A 20,155-nucleotide genomic window follows, 5' to 3' on the forward strand; every position below is an offset into this window, starting at 1 on the left:
GTAACCATAGCGTCATGAATCAGGGAAATGAGAAAACAGCTTGTGAACGTCTGATTTTTACAAAAATAATTTAAAACTATTCATGAAATTGTCCAAGTCGGATGTGATTGGGTTGAACAAAGACAAGCAAGCCACAGAAGTTCTTCCCTCTATAGCAGACTGATGAGGTGTAGTCAGACTATTCTCCAGTACCGACACAGCGTAAAAAGATACGTACAACTATGTGTTCACAATTGTTTGAACCTCACAAATTAGATGAGATTTTCTATGACATAATTTCCAGAAAAAAAAAAAGAAACTGTGAGTTATCCAGAAAAAAAATCTTAAACACTCAAAAATGTGCATTGTGGTACACAGACCATTCTTCACATGAAAAAAAAACTCTGCAATAGCCTAGTTTAGCAGCTACCATAACACATTTACACACAAAGTCATAGAGACGTATCAAAATTTCAGCAAATATAACAAAGTGGTTCATACAGTATGCATCCTAGAAGTGGCAAAATTTGGAGGCTGATAAAGAGAATTGTTGGACCAACTTAAATGAATTGCTTCAACTGGCAACAGACAATTGAATTAGGTTTATCCAGATTAAGTTAACAAGCAATATTAGCGTCACTGGTTCAAGCTAGGTGCAATTAAACAGCCCGATCTCACGAGGATTCGTGAAACTGTCACGTAAATTTTTGTTTCGGTTTCGTGCGCACCAACACGATTTCGTCATGTTTTTCGTGCCGCTCACAACGAAATGCACACCAATGTATTTTAAACGGCGGACTTTTCGTGCCACTCAGAACGTATTTCAAACGAATGGGTATATTATATTTTTAATGTAAAAGCGTTGCGAATCCAACGCTATACTTTGCATTACATCATTCCTAACCATAACCCTAACCATAACCCGGTGGTACACTTACCAATTTGCATAGGAATTTAAAGAATGTCCAAAGGCTGCAAACGCGATTCTAAGAATGTCCGATGGCTGCAAACGCGATTACACAAACAGTATACGCCAATGGACAGCTTAGATTGTCATGAATCCGCCGGTATAAACCACTTTCAGATGTGATTATCACAGCGGGTTTCGTTGTGAGCAACACGAAAAACATTTCGTTGTGAGCGGCACGAAAAACATGACGAAATCGTGTTGGTGCGCACGAAACCGAAACAACAATTTACGTGACAGTTTCACGAATCCTCGTGAGACCGGGTTGAATTAAACAACATGATGAATCTCAATTTTTCAAACTTTCGTATGTCTTAGCCAAATGTGAAATGTAAAAATAGTGTTTTTCATCATGACGACTTCAGCACAGGGCTTAAAGAGCGGTAGACTGAGCCTTTCAGGTCATTAGAAAATCTATTTAAAGGAACAGTGTTAAGTTTTAGGCTGATAGAATCCAAAAAAGTAAACCACCATCACCAAAGCAGGATGGGTTTCATTTATAGCAGTACTTTTATTCAAATACACTTTTTACAGTGTGGTTAGATTGTTTCTGAACTGAAAAACAGGTGCTTTGTGTACATTAATGAATTGATCATATTTCTATATTCAAATACATTCAAACAGCCACATTTAGCATTCTTGTTGGGTTTTAGCTGAGTGATCCAACATTGTTGCATCGACTTTCTCTTTATTGTCTCTCTGCTGTTATAATGCAGAATAATGTGAACATGATGTGAACGTGTAATCAGTGTTCAAAAAATGTAACGGCTCACCAAATTATGAGTTTCTCGAAATGAACATATTGTTCCTAGCCTAGCCACACTAGACCCATGTTTCTGAAGGCACAAGGGTCTAGGACCGCTCGACAGGGAGGGAGGCGGGCTAAAAGGTTGTCTATCAAATCACTCTGCAGCAATTGGGTAGGTATACAACCAATCAGTGCAACGAATAGGCTCCTAGAGCGCCGGAAATCAGATGATGCAGGAGTTCGGTGAAGCCTTATTTATACAGTCAATGGGTGAAGCTCAAGTATATTACAGACATGTTAACAGAAAGATTATTCAGAGTCGGTGCTAATGGAGCTCAACGACTGTTGTCATTTTTGTTGTCGACCCTGGCAGAGAATTAAATTCGTTTCCGTGGGTTGTCTAGCACAAACCTAGGCCTAGGCTAGTTGTTTCCAGTTGTTTCTGTCAGAATCGTCGCGCCTCTGTTGTCACTTAGTTACGCCCGCCTTCTGACCCTACACTTCATGGTGATTCGTCGGCCAGTTTTAGGAGAATCCAGCCTCGAGCCTTATGGAGGGTAACTAGACCCACCCTGGCAGAGAATTAAATTCGTTGCCGTGGGTTGTCTAGCGCGGCTAGGCTATATTGTTCCTATTACAGCTGATAGATTTGGAGGAAACAGCTCCGAAGAGGACTGCTGTCATCTGCGTAACAAACTTTTATGACTCATGGTGCACACAAAGGCAGGAACTATTTTGTTGTAACCAGGGGTGAAGGTAAGCTGGTACGGTCTGGTACTGCGTACCGGCAAAAGAACTGGTGGCGGTACGAAGTACCGGGAAAAGATCCGGTGGTGGTACGCTGCCCGGCTGCCTGCTATCGACCGTTCACTCAGCAGTACGTGAGCATGTGTGTCTACTTTCTGTAACACAGCGACTGCTGTGGCCAGTAGCAGCCAATAGCAAGTAGGTGCGCTTGATTTAGTGCACTGGGACATTTTCCACAACTAATCAAGAGACGTCAACAATAACAGCTGAAATTCCACACATTCTTGTGATTGGCTGAAAAACCTTCAACTGGATTTACAGCGGTTATCATCAACAGATGCATATTTTAAATAAAAATGGAGAGAAGCACTACAAAACAGTCAAAAAAAATTTTGTCAAAGTAATAATGCGAGGAAAATAACCTCTGAAAAAAACAGGGACACTGAAGATGGGTTACCACAGAAAATCTGGAACCTAACTGTTACTACTATAACTACTTTAGGCCTCTGTGGAAAATATTTTAGGTGATGCGTTTTGATGTTTAGTTCCATTCTGAGTGTTTGCTCGTGACCTCATGTCTGTTCTTAGAGCCTTGTATTCTGGATGTTTATCAGTGTTTCAATTAAAGCAAAAAGTTTACCGTATTTTCAAGTGTTATTAATTCCTTCCTATTCCATTGGCCTACAGTAAAATATTAATATGTTTTTATTTGTTTGTGTTTTACCTTTGCTATTTTAAAATGGATGAAGTTAGAGCGAGACGAGGGTTTTGGTAATAGAATTTAAAACTACTTTCACCCCTGGTTGTAACCATCTGATCTGTTTTCCAATAAATCTTCCAAGTTGAATGTGGGTTCAAGAGGAAAAACAAAACCACCATGTTTGATCATCTTGTGTTATTTTTAACCCCTTTTAAAATCAAAAAACCTTTTAGAAATCTGTGCATTTGCATTCATATATGCCCGAATGTTCCAGAACAACGACAGCAGTTTACTGACTTTAGTTCCTGACCACCATATTTGAACTGACAGCAATACAGGACTTGTGACTCTTGTGGTTGTTTCACATTCTGGGTCACCTACTCATAAAATGCCGATTTCATTTTCTGCATTCTGAGCTGACTGTGCAGGAGAGAGGGTGCAGATTCCAGCGTTTTCATAATTTCACATATTGCACAACAACACGGTGTGAGCTTCTCCTGATCACAAGTGCCCCCTCCCCTGCCTGAGTACAGAAATTGGCCTTGGTTCGAGAGGACCCACTCAGGAAGAAAACGAATTATACTCTTGATGTGTTAAACATCAAAGTCAGTGTGTTGTTTTCTCCTCGAAATGGACCGTGTGAAATGTGCAGTTAAAGGAATTGGAAAGAGACGGCCGCCCCGCTGTGAGTGGGCCGGTATGGGGCCGAGTGGGAAATGTTTTATGTCTACATGTTTGTTAGAAATGCATTCTTTTGATTATGACTCCACACTTTAGTCTGGATGCACACATGTGCTGGAGACACTCACACTGCAAGCATCCATTCTTCTCACCCAGGCACTCATTCAGTGTTTTGTGATCGTGTGGACAGCTGTAATTAATGATTACTACATCCAAAATGGTGCTCCAGCTCTTATCGTGACAAAGTCCATATTTTAGGCCTCCACACATCATGGTGTTATTTTTGTGACACCAAGACTGTCTTGGTGCATCTGTTGGATCAGTTTGCAAGGACAAAGCAGGAGAAAGATCTCATAATGAATTTTTTGGCTCCTATTGAGCAGGGAGACCTTGAGACCTTGAATGGAAATGTAATTTGATGGAATGGGCCCCATCTTGTTTATCCGTTTCATTGTTTCTTTGCACACATTGAGGTAATGGCACAGGAAAGGAGAGTGACAACAAGAATGTAAAATACGAAGTTTTTATTTTACAGAACAAGAGGTTGGTATAGCCAGAACTACAAATTGCTACAAGAAAACTACAAGCGGAAGCAGGAACAAGAAGCACTAATTGCACAAGGCGACTGAACAAACAATGAGCCCTGTAGCGAGCAGGCGGGAAACTAACTTGGAAGTGGACAAACCCACAGAAGGTAATACCTAGGCAGGCTCGGAACAAACAGCTGATCAGTATTCTAGGCAATACCTGAAGATTCTCTAAGCAAGAACAAGAATACACAAGCATTAACTTGACTCTAAGCAAGGAATGCAAAATTCTATAGAACCTGAATGTGCGTCAAAATGGGTGATATACTGAACCTGAAGATACAATAAGCAAGATCAAGAATATGAGGTGACGGGACAGGTGTGGCTGGTTAACTGATTGTAGCTCCGCCCAGCTGGAGACCTGTAAGCAGAGCAGTAGAAGAAGAACAAGGCCCTGGGGCCATAACAATATATGTATATATATATATATATATATATATGTGTATATATATATATATACATATATATATATACCGGGCTTTGCAAAAGTTCTGTTACACGGTTTCATGATCTGTAGAGACGTTTACATGTCGGAGTGAAAAATTCCATTAAATAAACTGAAAGTTCTACCTTATAGGCAGGTGTCATTAATACAATTTTTTTCTCCGGTGAAGTTGTATCAAGATGGAAGTCAAAAGAGTTGAGATATCTGCTCTCCTTCATGCTGGCCACAACAAGTCTGACAGAGCCAAGCAGCTGAACATCAGCCGGATGACCGTCCACAGAGTCGCGGAGAGGCTCAAGAATGGTGAAGCTCTTTCAAGAATGGTGAAGACCTGAAAGATCTTCACCATTCTTTAGAGAGCAGATATCTCAACTCTTTTGACTTCCATCTTGATACAACTTCACCGGAGAAAAAAAATTGTACTAATGACACCTGCCTATAAGGTAGAACTTTCAGTTTATTTAATGGAATTTTTCACTCCGACATGTAAACATCTCTAAAGATCACGAAACCGAGTGTAACAGAACTTTTGCAAAGCCCGGTATATATAATCACTGTAATTTTATGGTAAATTAACAGTATAAAAGCTTGAAATGTTAAATGCTGTAAATGAACAGAAAATGCATTGGTAGCTCATTACTGAAGGTGGAACAAAACGATATTGTTCATGTGGTAATTGACTATTCTAGCTGGAAACGGCTGACTTTTTTCTACATCGGGATGCAGAGGTCCATTTCCAGCAACCATCACTCCTGTGATGTAATGGTGTACCATTACATCACAGCTAATAATGTGTCAGCTAATAATGTTAAAAGGCAAACTGATGATTCAAAAACCCTTGTGCAATTATGTTAGCACATTAATAAAAGTATGAATTTTCATAGAAAATATTACATTGTCTGGGTGACCCCAAATTTTCGAATGGTAGTGTAGTTTCAGGCTTATTTGAGTTTTGGTTTTTCCGACAAACAGCTGTGACATCACCGTCCTGATAGCACATGGTAGGGCCTTAAAGTGTGTGTGAGGGCCACTGAAGACAAGTGCTGGCCTCAAACCTGACCCTGTGAGGAGAAAAAAGGTGGGCCCTAAAGAATTATGGTATTTGGCAGCTTTAATCTACCCATTCAGCTTCATCACCTTCATGGTAAAAGTTTTTTCTCTGGGTCAGTCAAATGGCGTTTCCAAAAAAAAACAGGGACTGCAGCTGAAATCCGCCTGAGGGGATCGATCTCATTGTGAGACTCTTTTCTGAGGCCTCTTCTCTTTCTTTTAGTGTTGGATAATTCTGTCGATCCCAGAGGACCTGAAGCCGTGTTGGATCGGCCATGGAACACAAATCAGCATTAGGAAAAACTGCCAGACAGCACTTCTTCAAAGACCCCGTTTGGATCTTATGGGAATTATTGCATGCAACTGTCTTGCTCTTTTGCATGCATGTGTGTGCAAAAGCGTGTACACTTGAACATGCATGTGATTGCCATGCTCGTTGCATGTGCTCCACACTCTTGCAGCTATTTTTCATAGTCCATCTGCCCAGCAGTGCAGCAAGCTCATAATAAAAAAGATGGGACATAAAGAACGGAATCTCACTTTTTTTATTAATGTTTGCACTTCTCATGTTTTCTTTATGTGTGTTACGGCCACCAGTGTTGGTGTGCCGTTTGTTCTGAGGTGGTGCTTTGTTGGGCCTTTTGTTTGGGGGAGATTTGTGTGTAGGTTCAGCTGTGGCTTGTTGTAGAGCCTTTTGAAGCCCCAGCTGCCAGCCGTTTCAGCTGACGACCGAGCTGATGACAACCTGCACTTTCGTCTGGTTCTCCCCGCCTTCCGGCCATCTTGATTGGACCACCCTCCAGCTCCTCCTCCCCGGACCAATCGGAGGCAGCCAAGCACCACACCTGTGGACTATAAACCCCCACCACGCCATTGGGCTTGGTGGCTGGTGTTTAGACCAGTCCACCCTGGTGCTCTCTTTGTTTTGTGGTTTTGTGTGGTCCTGTGTGGTCATTCGGTCTGGAAGCACTTGTGGTGGGTGCTCCAGACAACTCCGACCTTCTGTTGGCTTTAGTTTAGTGTGGAGACTGAGGCTCCACTTCGTAGTCTGCCAACTCTGTGTAGAAACCACTTTGTATGTTGAGCTGTTGTAAACTATGCTCATTATGTATGTCGTTTCAGAGGCACCAGTTCTGTTTAGTTTGTTCTGTACACATTTTGTATTAGTTTCTGTTTCTGGTGGTGGGTGTTGCTTCTGTAGTTCGGTTTGGCTGGGGAGTTTAGTTGTTTTCTTTGTGTTTAGCTTAGTTGTAAACTCTGTTAGCCTTTATGTTTTATTCTGTTCTTTGTTTTAGCAACACCCACTAGTCCTGTGTTTTATTGTCACTCTTTCGTTCTCTTTTACTACTAAGCAATAAATCCCTTACCTAAACCAATTACATCTGGTTATTTTGTTACATCCAGCCAACCCCTAGGGGTTGGGTCGTAACAATGTGCGATGATGGTGGAGATGAAATACGAGCATTAAACATAATGCTACACAGAAATATCTGCATATCAACAGTTACATGAATGGGTATTTTAAAATAATAAATTTAAATAGTGGGTGATTCACACTGCAAGGAAGAATGGCAGAGGATCCCCAAATCCAGGTGTGAAAAACTTGTTGCATCATTTCCAAGAAGACTCATGGCTGTACTAGCTGAAAGGGTGCTTCTACTCAATACTGAGCACAGGGTCTGAATACTTCTGACCATGTGATATTTCAGTTTTTCTTTTTTAATAAATTTGCAAAAATTTCTACATTTCTGTTTTTTCCTGTCAAGATGGGGTGCTGAGTGTACATTAATGAGAAATAAAATGAACCTTTTTGGTTTTGGCAAATGGCTGCAATGACACAGAGTGAAAAACTTCAAGGGGTCTGAATACTTTCCGTGCTCACTGTACATCTCCCTAGAACTATTTCTGTGGCAAAGGTGCAATTTTAGGTAATACTTGTACTTCCAATTGTCCTATATTAAGTCTCTATTGTGAACAGGTGTTTTTTGAGTAACTTCCTGAAAATTACTTTGCTATTTTCTTGTGTAATGTTTTCTGGTAGTTTATTCCATTCTTGCTTGGAATAAACTACCAGAACAGCTACTGTACACAACCATTCGCTTACATTAGCAATGTCTCGTCTGTATTTCTGATTCATCTAATGTTATCCTCATTGAAAAAAACTGCTTTCCTTTCAAAAATGAGGACATTTCTAACTGACCCCAAACTTCTGAACAGGTAGCTGTCATGTAGAAAAAAGTAGTAAGTGACTAAATTGTGCTCCCACACCATTTTTAAAAACACAATGTACTGTCCAAAACCTAAACAAAAGCCTGAGCAGCTCATGTAGACGACACTGAACTATTCATCACTACTGCAAGCTCAGTTTTTAGGAACCAAAATGTAAAAGTTGTATCAGTTATATTTGCCTGGGTTTTTTTTTCTGTTGTAACCTCTTTTCATACACAGTACTGAATGATCGTATGTTTTTCTAAAGTAGTACAAAATGCACTTTTAACTGAAGCCGTGTTTTCCCCGTTCGAATGTCAAGGTGTTTATAGTCTCGCGGAACCAGCCAAGGTGAAAGGAATTCAATTTGTACTGCCCACAGCATTGAATAAAGCGCCACAATGTGTATGACGTAAATTTTTGTGTGTGAACCCTTCGTTCATCTGCTTTGCATTTGGAAGTGTTTTAGGGACTTTAATCTGGATATTTCACAAGAAACTGTTTTCACAAGGGCAACCATGCTGGCAAGGAAAAGCAATTTTTCCTGGAAGTTATGTTTGAAAAAGTAATTCTCAAATATTTTATTGTTGAGGTTTAGACATTTATGTTTTCCAAGTCATGCACAGTCACATTTATCTTCACTGAACTAAGTCAGTGCAGGAGAGTGGCTCGACTGCTTGCCATTCTGCTATAGGGGGGGAAACACTTTGGCTTGTTGCATGTCTTTAACACAAGTTTTTTGTTGTTGTTGTTGCTCTTGATCAAATCCATCCAACCATTATCTATACACTGCTTACTAATGAGGATCCTAATGAGGATTGGGATCACGCTGGGGCAGGGTTTGAATCTAGCCCACGGTCATTTATTGCAGGTCCGTCCCTCATTCTTCTTCCCTCTTTCCTGTCTTCCTCTCACTGCTGTCCTATCGATAAGGCCAAAAAAATATCTTTAAAAAAAAAATTGTCTTCAACAGACATCTCCACATCAAACCCACACGATTTTCTTGGGCGTGCTAAGCCCAGGATGCAGCAATGGTGCCCCTGGAAAACGTTGCCAAGGGGGACTGTTTCGGTGGAACATTTTATTAAATTGGTATTAAAATGGATTCACTGGAGAAAAAAAAAAAGCAAAACAAGCACTGTATAGTCTAAATTTTCAGCCAAATTTGCTATTTTCACAGTGTAGGTTGCTGCTGCTGCTTTGTTTTCCATAGTGACAGACCATTAGCCTAGCCGCGCTAGCCCCATGTTTCCGAAGGCACAAGGGTCTAGGGCCGCTCAACAGGGAGGGAGGCGGGCTAAAAGGTTGTCTATCAAATCACTCTGCAGCAATTGGGTAGGTACACAACCAATCAGTGCAACGAATAGGCTGACGGAGTTCCTAGAGCGCCGGCGGATTGTGGCTAAGTCCCATTAGCTTCCCAACCAGCGGAGCCAACTGGTATATTAAGGATTTGCCATATCCCGTCGGCATAAGTCCAAATACGTCTTTCTTCTCAATGAAACACTTCAGTGCCGTCCTTTGTTTATCTTTCAAGTTGAATTTTAGCTTCAAATCTTTAAGGGCTGTGGCCAAAGCCGAGTCGAAAGATAACTGTCTATTGTGCGCCGGTTGTTTCTGTCAGAATCGCCGCGCCTCTGTCGTCACTTAGTTACGCCCGCCTTCTGACTCTACACTTCATGGTGATTGGTCCGGCCAGTTTTAGGAGCATCCAACCTCGAGCCTTATGGAGGGTAACTAGACCCAGCCTGGCAGAGAATTAAATTCGTTGCCGTGGGTTGTCTAGCGCGGCTAGGCTAACAGACCATGGAAGAGGTGAAAAAAGCTGCTTAAAAAGCACACCAGGAATAGCAGAATTAGATTCCGTTGAATGAGAATAAGATGTTACAATCAAACATTAATGAAACGGTGCGTACTGAAAAGGCTCCTCCAACCCTGAACTAGACAGTACAGAAAATGTAACAATGAATGGACTGCTGATTGCATTTAAATGACAAAGGTGGCAACACATTTGTGTCTGCGTAAAGGATTGTGTTTTGCATGTAGCCTGTTCTGCTTGAAAACAATACATGTGTAGAACACTGAGTGCTGACTGGAGTAGTGAAATTCCTTGATTTAATTACATCTGCTCATAATGTGATGAGTTAAAATAGGTGAAAATATCTTCACGTTTAACGGAGAAAATGAATAATCAAACGCAAGCCCTCGTCTGAGTAATTCAAACCCACTGGTGCAGAGAAAGCATTAGCCTGCCGTGCAGTCACAATGAGCTGAGTCCTGTATCTACACATGTTGCGCTCGGTCCTCCTCCCTGGTAAAACAGTCGGCCCTGTCTTGGTTGTGAATGCATCAGCAGACAAGAGACAGCTGCCCTCATTTCCCAGGTTCTCCCAAGCAAAAAATGCTAATGCCAGCTTCTCCTGCTGGTGTGTGAATTCCAAAAGTGTCCACTTCGTTTAGACTCATTGTGGCTGTATTTCTGGGATTAGAGCATCAGAGCTGGCTCGCATCATCACCGTACCGATTTCATCAGCTCCTTTTATGACTAATAGACTTCCCATCAAATCTAAAAAGCCAAACACACCAAGCCATGCTATTGCTGTCTCTTAGTCACTGACTAAAAGCCTGCTACAGCTCCTTCACATACTGCTGATAGAGGATAATCACAAGCTATTGATGCTTCTGAAATACTGCTGGCACTGAGCTCGATAATGTAGCATTTTATTGATATACGCCCTCTGTATTTAATAATCGGCTGCAGATATTATTTGCTAAATCTTAATGTATTTCTTGACATGCAATTAAGCAACGTTCACTAATCATCAGGGGCATTTTGAGTGTTTAACAGTTAATCATCACACATGATTTAAGAGTCTATAAGCATGAGGGAGGCTTTGTGAGGCTAATGGCGCAATGCTGAACATAGTCCCAGTCAGTTTATACCAAGCTGGTGTTTAGCAGGTGATTTTTATCCTGCTCGTCTTAGCGTATAGCGACAGCATGGCTACATTAGTCCTAAACATAAAGTACAGTGTAGTTTTGCAGGCAAGACAAAATTAAAGAATTCATATATGGGCCACATTCCCAATATATTTCACAGTCTGCATTTTGTAAATGTTTTTTTTCTGAAACTTTTCTTTTTTTTGTTTCAGAAAAATAAACAAAACTACGAATAAAAACATTAAGATAGTCTGCGAATTCACACCTCTAATGTAAAATAACACAAAACCTTAAGCAGTGAATGAGCATGAAGTTTAGTTTTTTAAAATAAATTCCAAATTTTCCTAAAATACATTTGCATATCTATCATGGCAAATGTTCCCTTTTTATAATAAATGCACAGAATTTTTATTTGATTGGATTGACTTGCAGTTGATAACCAAAATGTCAGACAGAACAACACCCAAATTAGAGCAAACCTCAAAAATATTGTCACAGCAATCAACAGGTACAACATTAAAAAGATACCTCAGCAGGTTATGCAGGTATGTACTGTGTGATTTAAACAAAATATTGCAGTATTAACAGACTGAACAGTATAAACAGAGTTATGCTGCCCTTGCAGCGCGTGTTCTACTGCGCAGCTGGACAGCTAGCTAACATTTTAACGCCTTCAAATAACGACACAGGGCTTGCTTTTCTGTGCTTTACTTGAGCGATAGTTTTCTCTTTTTTCCTTTGTAAAACTGAAACAGACAACAGACAACAACAGAGAACAGAAGATAAATCAATATATGAGCGCTGACATATTCATGAACACACACGTATTACACACTGAAGCCGATTGCTAACTCTGCACTGTATGACACGGTTTAACTACATAACTAATTATCACAACATAAACTTCTAACATGGCGGTTTTATTTGGTGCTTATGCACACATTGTACTCACAGACAAATAATCTCCAAGGCAGAAGCGTGACAAAACATTTGCAGCAAAGGTTAGCTGTGTCCGTTGCGGCTGTCGGCTCTCTGCTACAGACGAGCATGAGGCACGTAGCAACTTCAAAGATAGGTCAGAGCGGTGAGAGCGCTCACACCGCCATCATCCCTGACACCAAACCACAACAAAAGAAAGAGCGCTCACTCTGACGCTGTTTTCCAAAACCCAACTGATTTCAATTTTCAACTTAATCATTTAACTTTAAATACAGCACAAGGGTGTTATGACCAAGTACATATCCACTACTGTTTAAAAGTTTGGGGGTCACCCAGGAATTTTCCTGTTTCCCATGAAAACTTACACTTTTATTAATGGGCTAACATAATTGCAAAAGGGTTTTCTAATCATTAATTAGCCTTTCAACATCATTAGCTAACACAGTGTAGCATTAGAACACAGGAGTGATGGTTACTGAAAATGGACCTGTGTACCCCTATGTAGATATTCCATTTACAGTCAGCTGTTTCCAGCTAGAATAGTCATTTAACACATTAACAATGCTGAGACTGTATTTTTGATTAATTTAATGCTATGTTTATTGAACTTTTTTTCAATAAGGACATTTCTAAGTGGCCCCAAACTTTTGAACAATAGTGTGTCTATGATTTAAACTAAATATTCCAGTATTAACAGTATAAACAGAGTGGTAAGGACATGCTATGTATATAAATAACACAATGTTCAGCAAAGGTTTCATTAAAGATTAGAAACCAATGTCGACTGTGACAAAAAGCAAAAAAAAGAAAAAAAAAAAAGAAAAACATTGAACTGAAACCATCTTTCTAAACTGTTCCTTCAGCCTTATCTAACACAGAAGACTTGACCTTAAAGAGTGCAGCATGTTCGGGGTCACTGAAAACCTATTACAGCATCACTTCTTCAAACATAACACATCTGTGATGGAATCATTTTTCTCCAAACATGGCAGCTGATGCCTAACAGCAGGGGTCAGCAGGGGTCACTACTTTCACTGTAGTGCTGGAGGTTAGACTGTGAAAATTGAGTGCAGATTCTGCACTCCATCGTGTTGGCTGGAGAGCCGAGCCTCTAAACGAACATTCTTAACCTTTGCGTGTCCTTCCCACAGCCGAATGAACTCAACACGAAGAGCCAGTTTAAATGCCATCACCGAGCAGCCATCTAATTAGTCTGATTCTGGCTGACTCCTGGGATCTGTGCAATCAACAAATACTGACACAAAACCTGAATTAAATGCAAATACCATAAGCATGATCAGAGAAAACAAACTATCTTGCAGATTTATTTTACATCTGAGTCAAAGGATTGATATTTTAGTCTTATTAGATCCGTGCACTGCGTGAAGTTTCCTTGTATGACAGAACTCAAACAGCTTCTCTCAGAATGAGTGAAAACCCAGAAGGCCAGGAATTTTGATCAAGTCTGTTTTATGTTTTTTTTTCTCTCTGTCTCTCTCGCTTTTTCGGGGGTTTGTTTTTGTGTTACCGCAGTGCTGTTATTGACTCACGTGCACCACATCTGCATCTCCCTGCTGTCACATGCACGCTCTGCCCTAATTCTGCTGTCAGAGCTGAGTACAGGCGAGCTTTCCCAAACTGCTGCAGGCTGTGGATGCCTTTCATGGCTCTGACCTGGTGTGTGTGTGTGTGTGTGTGTGTGTGTGTGTGTGAGTGTGTGAGAGAGAGAGAGAGAGAGAGAGAGAGAGAGAATGTTGAACTCTTTCAGCAGCGGAGAAGCAAAAACCACAGTATGGCTTCTGATATCACCCTGAAAATAAGTACTTCTCATGAAATATACATTGGTATAACTTCACAGCAGCGAGCAAATCATACTGCGCAGTCTCAAGTGGAATGCTGACTCATTATTCTAGTTGGGTTTTATAGAGTGTCTGATATAGCTGTGAGGGACATCAAAGCCATCAGCCATCTGTTGCGGTTCAGGCCCCACTACAAAGCACAGAAACAACGAAATTTGTGCATCAAGTTCATAGCCTTTGCTCCGCTCAAAGAATCAAATTTTTCATCCCGGCCCTCACATAAGGTGTGTCTGCCGAAGTTCTTATCCTGTCGACCCGTGTTTGTTGTTTGCCATAAAAGTGTCTTTAAATGTGTTGTGCACAGAACGACATAGAGAAGATGAGAATAAATCAAAGTCAGCTTTATTGTCAATATGCATACTACCAGTTAAACGTTTTAGAACGCCTCAATTTTTCAGTTTTTTAAATTGAAATTCAAGTAGTTCAAGTCCAATGAATAGCTTGAAATGGTACAAAGGTAAGTGGTGAACTGACATAGGTTAAAAAAAAAGGTAAGGTTAATCAAAACTGAAAAATAATGTACATTTCAGAATAATACAAGAAGGCCTTTTAAGCGTTCGCTAAAAATGGGTTATCAACTTAAAGCTCGTGTCCGGAGTTTCCGTTTGTTTTCAATCTATGTATCATTTTTTAACAAAGCTTAAATGTGTTAGTCTAGTTCGATACTATAATATAAAGTTAGTATAATGCGATATGAAAATTTATTCATGAGCTCCGCCTTCCTCTCATAGACCCCCATGTTATTCCAAAAAGCGCCGGTCGCTGCCGACCAATCAAGTTCGAGCTTCAGCTTTGTCATGCTGTCAATCAACGGTTACGCGCACAGCAAGCAAGCCCATGCAGAGGTGGGCGAGCTACGCACTACGCAACCGCGCGCACATTTGTTTTGCTTGTGGAGGAGAGAGCATCAGGGATCAGCAACTTCCAGAAAAGTTACCAATCCCATGGCTTGTCAGGCCAAGAGACTGCAGGACGTTTTTTGGCTCGGGGTGCTCGCGTCGCTCCCCGACCACGGCCTCCATAGCCCGCCTGACGGCTTCGTTTAGATGCCCGACCTCTGGAGGAAGATGTTGGGGCGTCTGGGACATACTCTTCGTCAGAGGAGTCATGCAATTCTGAACTCTAGATAGAAATAAATAAACAATCTAACATATACACGCGTAAATGCACTAAGTTTGATAAACAACGTCATCGAGAGCGATACACGAGTGTAATCACATATTGAAACTTTACTCGTTCGTCCTAGCAGATTCATGTTATTTTGGTATTAGGACAAGTTAGACTCAATACAGCATTCTAACGTAATTTCTTTATTATTTACTAAATGTACTAAATGTAGAAGAGTGGAAAACAGCAAAACAGGCAAGATGCTGCAGCACTCCGGGCACTTCTCTCAGGTACTGTGCTCAAATAAAGGGGCGAAATCAGAGGGAGGGACCAACAGTGTTTTGGGAGACGCTGCGATTCAAACTCCGGACACGAGCTTTAATGCTGTTCTGCAGCAATGGAGGTTGCCTTGAAAGCTGGTACTGCCAAATCCTGCAGCTGTCCCAACTTTTCTTGTTTACCTACAACCCCATCTGTCTGCATAAAAGCAACAACTAAGAACAAAGAATGCAGAACTGAGTGAAATATAAACATGACCATGAGATAAAGTGGCATGGCAGATAAAGTGCAGAATTTTCACAACAGTGCAAATGAGTAACAACAGTACAAGTCGTGCAAATATGCTTGACAGTAGGATAAAGACAGATGTTCTCAAATTTGTATCATAATGTATGTGGAAAAGGTTTTCTGAAACATTGCTGCTATCCCCATGCACTTGACTGTCCATGTGCAGAACTAAACTTTCCTGATATGCAATAGCTTCACACATGAGAAAAGTGGATAATGATAAAATATTTTTGTTAGCTTTTTTTTTTTTTACAACTGTAGACTTTTTTATGAGTTTAGTCGATAAATTTTTGATGTTAAAATGCTAGGGCTTGGACTTTAATCTGTTAATTTCGATGAATTAAAAACAGAATAAATAAAGCTTCCAACCCAGGCATCACCGGTGGCAACAGCCTTGATCAAAGACCACAAGAGGTCTCCCTTTGGGATTGCTTAACAACACTGCTCCCTGCTGGTGACGCTGCAGTACTCTCACATTTCACCCAACGGACTTGATGCGTGCTCGATTAAGCGCACTTAGCAAGTAAGTGAGGTTCATTTCTAGAAGCGCTGCACAAAAAGGCAAACAGAGATAAAGTGTAAAAAAAAAAAAGGATAAAGACCACAAATCAAGAGTCTAATTAAAGAAAAAGTATACACTTCTTTGTTCATTTCAGTTTTAGCACAGCTGGATTCCACTGGTCACACGTTTGCAAGCACAATGAGAGGGAGAAACTAGTGAAAGCTGAGCCGAAGAGAAATATACCTAAGAGAAGCAAATAAGAGATCAATGTCAAACCAACAACAAACAATCTGGAGCACCTGAATTTCCCCTTTAGGGCACGGATTGCAAATATACTACAGTTACAAACTGCAATACTGTAAGAAAGACAGCCTTCAAAACAAACAAGCGTTTGGGGTTAAATAATTGTACCGAACTGCAATATAAATAAGAAAAAAACCTGCATATGCCGCATTTCGTGGTGCAGGAAAGCCCCACTAATCTCCAAAGAAGCAGCTTTACATCTCTCACCACTCACTTTTGTGCAGGTGACTTCATATCCTGATTCATTGGAGATTTAAGATATTTCTGCTGAAGGAAGCTGCTGTAGCTTAGAGCGACTCCTGGTAGAATCCATCTGCTTCTATTTGACTCTCAATCTTTTGAGCCAGTTTTACCTTCATAAAATGCATATTCAAACTATAAACAACATTTTTTTTTTTTTGCACATTATCTGGATTAACTGGTTCCAGTGAGTGGAACATGGAAATATTCTGTATTTGCTGTCTTTTTAGACAGATGTGCAAATTTCTACTTCGACTTTGAAATGAAGAAGGAAAATCTCATTCATTGATATGAACTTCAATATAAACCGGCCTCTCTGTGATTTCTTTGAATTCAGAAATTTCCATTATAATAAATCTAACCAATTTTTCTTTTTTACATGTTTTTTGGATGCTGTTAGCCAGGGCCGGCCGCTGGCATAAACACTTTTTATAGCCACATCCACTAGAGGGGGCCACACCACAATAAGTGTGTGATTCGCATTTTGTCCCTTCCTTGGATACATTTTAAAAAAATAACTATTTGCTGTTAATCATGTACATGTGTCTTTTAACCCAATTACAAGCTGTGCACGGGATTTGGTAGTTGCCCTGTGCATGTTTTGGGGCCACAAAAAAAATCTTGCTTAGGGCCACCAAAGTCCTAGGGCCGGCCCTGCTGTTAACCTCTGCAGCCTTAGGAACGAAGAATGTTCTGGGAGTTTCCATCCTCCACCTGCTGGCTCTACTCCATCCCCATCAGCGCCAACACACCGAACGATTTTATTTGTGTTTGTTTTACTTTAAATTCAGTAATTTCACACTGATCAAGACTCAAGAGGGCTTCACTGTTTGGAGCAGAGGAGAAATATTCCGGTGACCAAAAACACATTGCCAAAATCACAAAATAGTTTCTTTAAAAAAGGCTGAAAAAACCTAAAAACTATTGCATAGACAAATATGTCACCTGACTTGAATCCAATAGAAAACAGAAATTTGAGCAAAACAGTTTTTTTAAAAATCAATTCCAATCTGATCAGATTCCAGTGAGTAAATCAGCTCTTATAAATGCACATTTTGACTAGTCCCAGATGAACTGCAGTCAGGTGATTCCTGTTAGGTCATAAATGGTAAAACTAGTTTGCTATCTGTACTGGCAATGCTGCCCAGATGAACTTTGCCCCACTTACTTCCAGCATAAAGATAAATGTTGTCATCCTCACAGTAAATGTTCCACCAGGCATGTCTCTGTGTGTGAAATGTTAGCATGAGGTGGTGTTTAGATCGTTGGATCAATCACGATGAATCACGCAGGGTGAAAAGTGACTGATGACACTTTTCATAAATGATGCAACAGTGTGTCGTCCAATTATTAAATCAGATCATCGAAATTATATATAAATGTAAATGAATAAAATAACATCAATAAAATTCTGCGAAATATATTCCAATTTTGGATCTAATAAAAGATCTAAGTGACTTTAAAAGATGGTTCATCGTTGGGGCAATGAATAGAAATGGCAGGAGCTTCAGTCACAAAGGATCAAATCAGTACGAAGTTTTCTGAATAATCACTTTTATGATGAAAGGGATTTCCTCCAGGATGTCAGCGCCCCCATGCATAGGACCTGAAGGGTCACTGAATGGGATGTATGGCTACGGCCTTCACAGTTATCAGAGGGAATATCTTTAAGAAGAATGGCGTTCTTTCCTCCAGTAAAGATCCAGAGTCTTGGAGAATCAGTGCCATGGTACATTCTTAGAATGTGGTGACCCATTACTTTGTTTTGTCCTTAATTATGTATATTGAGTTGTCGAGTCTAATTCAGCAAGTAATGAAACACTCACTGGGATTAAACAGCACTTTTCTAAGACGCCAGGATCCATCTCCCCAGAGATTTAATCAAGGACCAAAAGTTTGCAGTTGCTTTTGAGATTTGGATATCAGGGCAAACAGTGCTAGTCTTCGACAACTTTCCAAATAAATTTTCCGATAAATAGTTTCAAACACAAAGTGAACAACGCATAGCTGCCTGTAAAAGCCATTCCGCTGACCGCACTGAAGTCCCACATCAAAAGGAAACCTGCTGGTTGACCCGATCACCTGCATATTCATTCATACGTCAGTTTTGTGCAGGAGGTCCAGCTGACCCTGTGCTCAGACCCCAACTCGGATGTGAAAAGAGAATCGCACAGAGCTGTAATGTATTTGTAACTTCTCCTGAGACACAGTGAAAGCTGATTCAACATTACATCTTTTGGCTTTTTTTGTGTCTATGGTGTGTGCTGGTGAAAGGAGCACCGGGAGCACAGCTCTCCGTTTACCAGTTGAGTTTTGTTTTCAAACTCTCATCTTTGGCTGTGAGGGGGGTCACAGTCGCTAAGCAGAGATCAGGAGAGTCTGCAGAAGTCGCTGATCCACAGGAACCTCAGTGCCCCTTTTCGATAAAGCTGGTTCTAGTTGTAGTTGGGAGCCAGTGCCTGACTTAGCACCAGTTGTTTGTGTTTCCATCAGCTGAGCATCGGCTCCAGGCTAAAAAAAAAAACTGGTGCTTTTCAGGCACCCACTCTTTGTTGGGCCAGAACTGAGAACTGAGTACGTCTCGGGCTGAGGGTGGGGTTACGGTGACAGACGATCAATGGTGAAAACATAGAACCGCCATTTTTTAACAGCTGAGCGAGTAATAGTAGTGTTTAGTGTTTGTGTTTTGAAAACCGGTAAATATAGACGCCATATTCAAGCAGCAGTGATCTGAAGAGGAGACCCAATGCTTCCTGGAACTGTGGTCTTCATATGAAATTCAGTCGAAGTTGGAGGAAACCTCTCGGACCAAGACAGTGTTCAAAAAGATCTGGCAGAAGATGGCTGCAGCCAGGTACGAGCGGCTAACTCCTGCTAACTCCAAAAGCTCAAAAGTGAAATGGACATGGACCAGAAAAGGTCTCTATGATGACTCTAAATTGCCTGTAAGTGTGAATGTGAGTGTGATTGTTTGTCTGTATATGTAGCCCTGCGACAGACTGGTGACCTTTCCAGGGTGTCCCCTGCCTTCACCCGAGTCAGCTGAGATAGGCTGCAGCACTCCCCGCGACCCTAGTGAGGATAAAGCGGTGTATAGAGAATGGATGGATGGATAGTGCAGGAAGACGAGCACCCACAGGTGGAGCATATTAGGGTGGGGCAGGTAATCACACAGGCAGAAAGGCAGACAAAGGCTGTGTCCAAAATGGCATACTAACGTACTACTCATACTAAGTGTGACGTCAAAATAAGTATGTAGTGCGTTCACATTGGATAGTATGAAAAGATTGAGTATGCGAGAAATACCCGGATGTATACTATTTCCGGAAAATTTTTAAGTATGCGTGGTGACCACACTAGTCATACTCAACCGCCCCATAATGCTTTGCGAGCTACCCATCGAAATTGAAGCCTCCGCGGGATCTGTGGCCGATTTTTATTTTATTTTATGTGGTTAAGTAGTCATCCTCATCACCCCACAGATTTGAGAAATAGGCGTTTTCTGACCAACGTTTTAAATTTGTCAGACGCCTCACAACGTGCTACTGAATGCTAGCAGCTAGTTGCAGCAGCTCGCTTTGCATAC

Source organism: Acanthochromis polyacanthus, chromosome 22 (genome assembly GCF_021347895.1).
Source record: "Acanthochromis polyacanthus isolate Apoly-LR-REF ecotype Palm Island chromosome 22, KAUST_Apoly_ChrSc, whole genome shotgun sequence".
In the NCBI taxonomy this organism is placed as follows: Eukaryota; Metazoa; Chordata; class Actinopteri; family Pomacentridae; genus Acanthochromis; species Acanthochromis polyacanthus.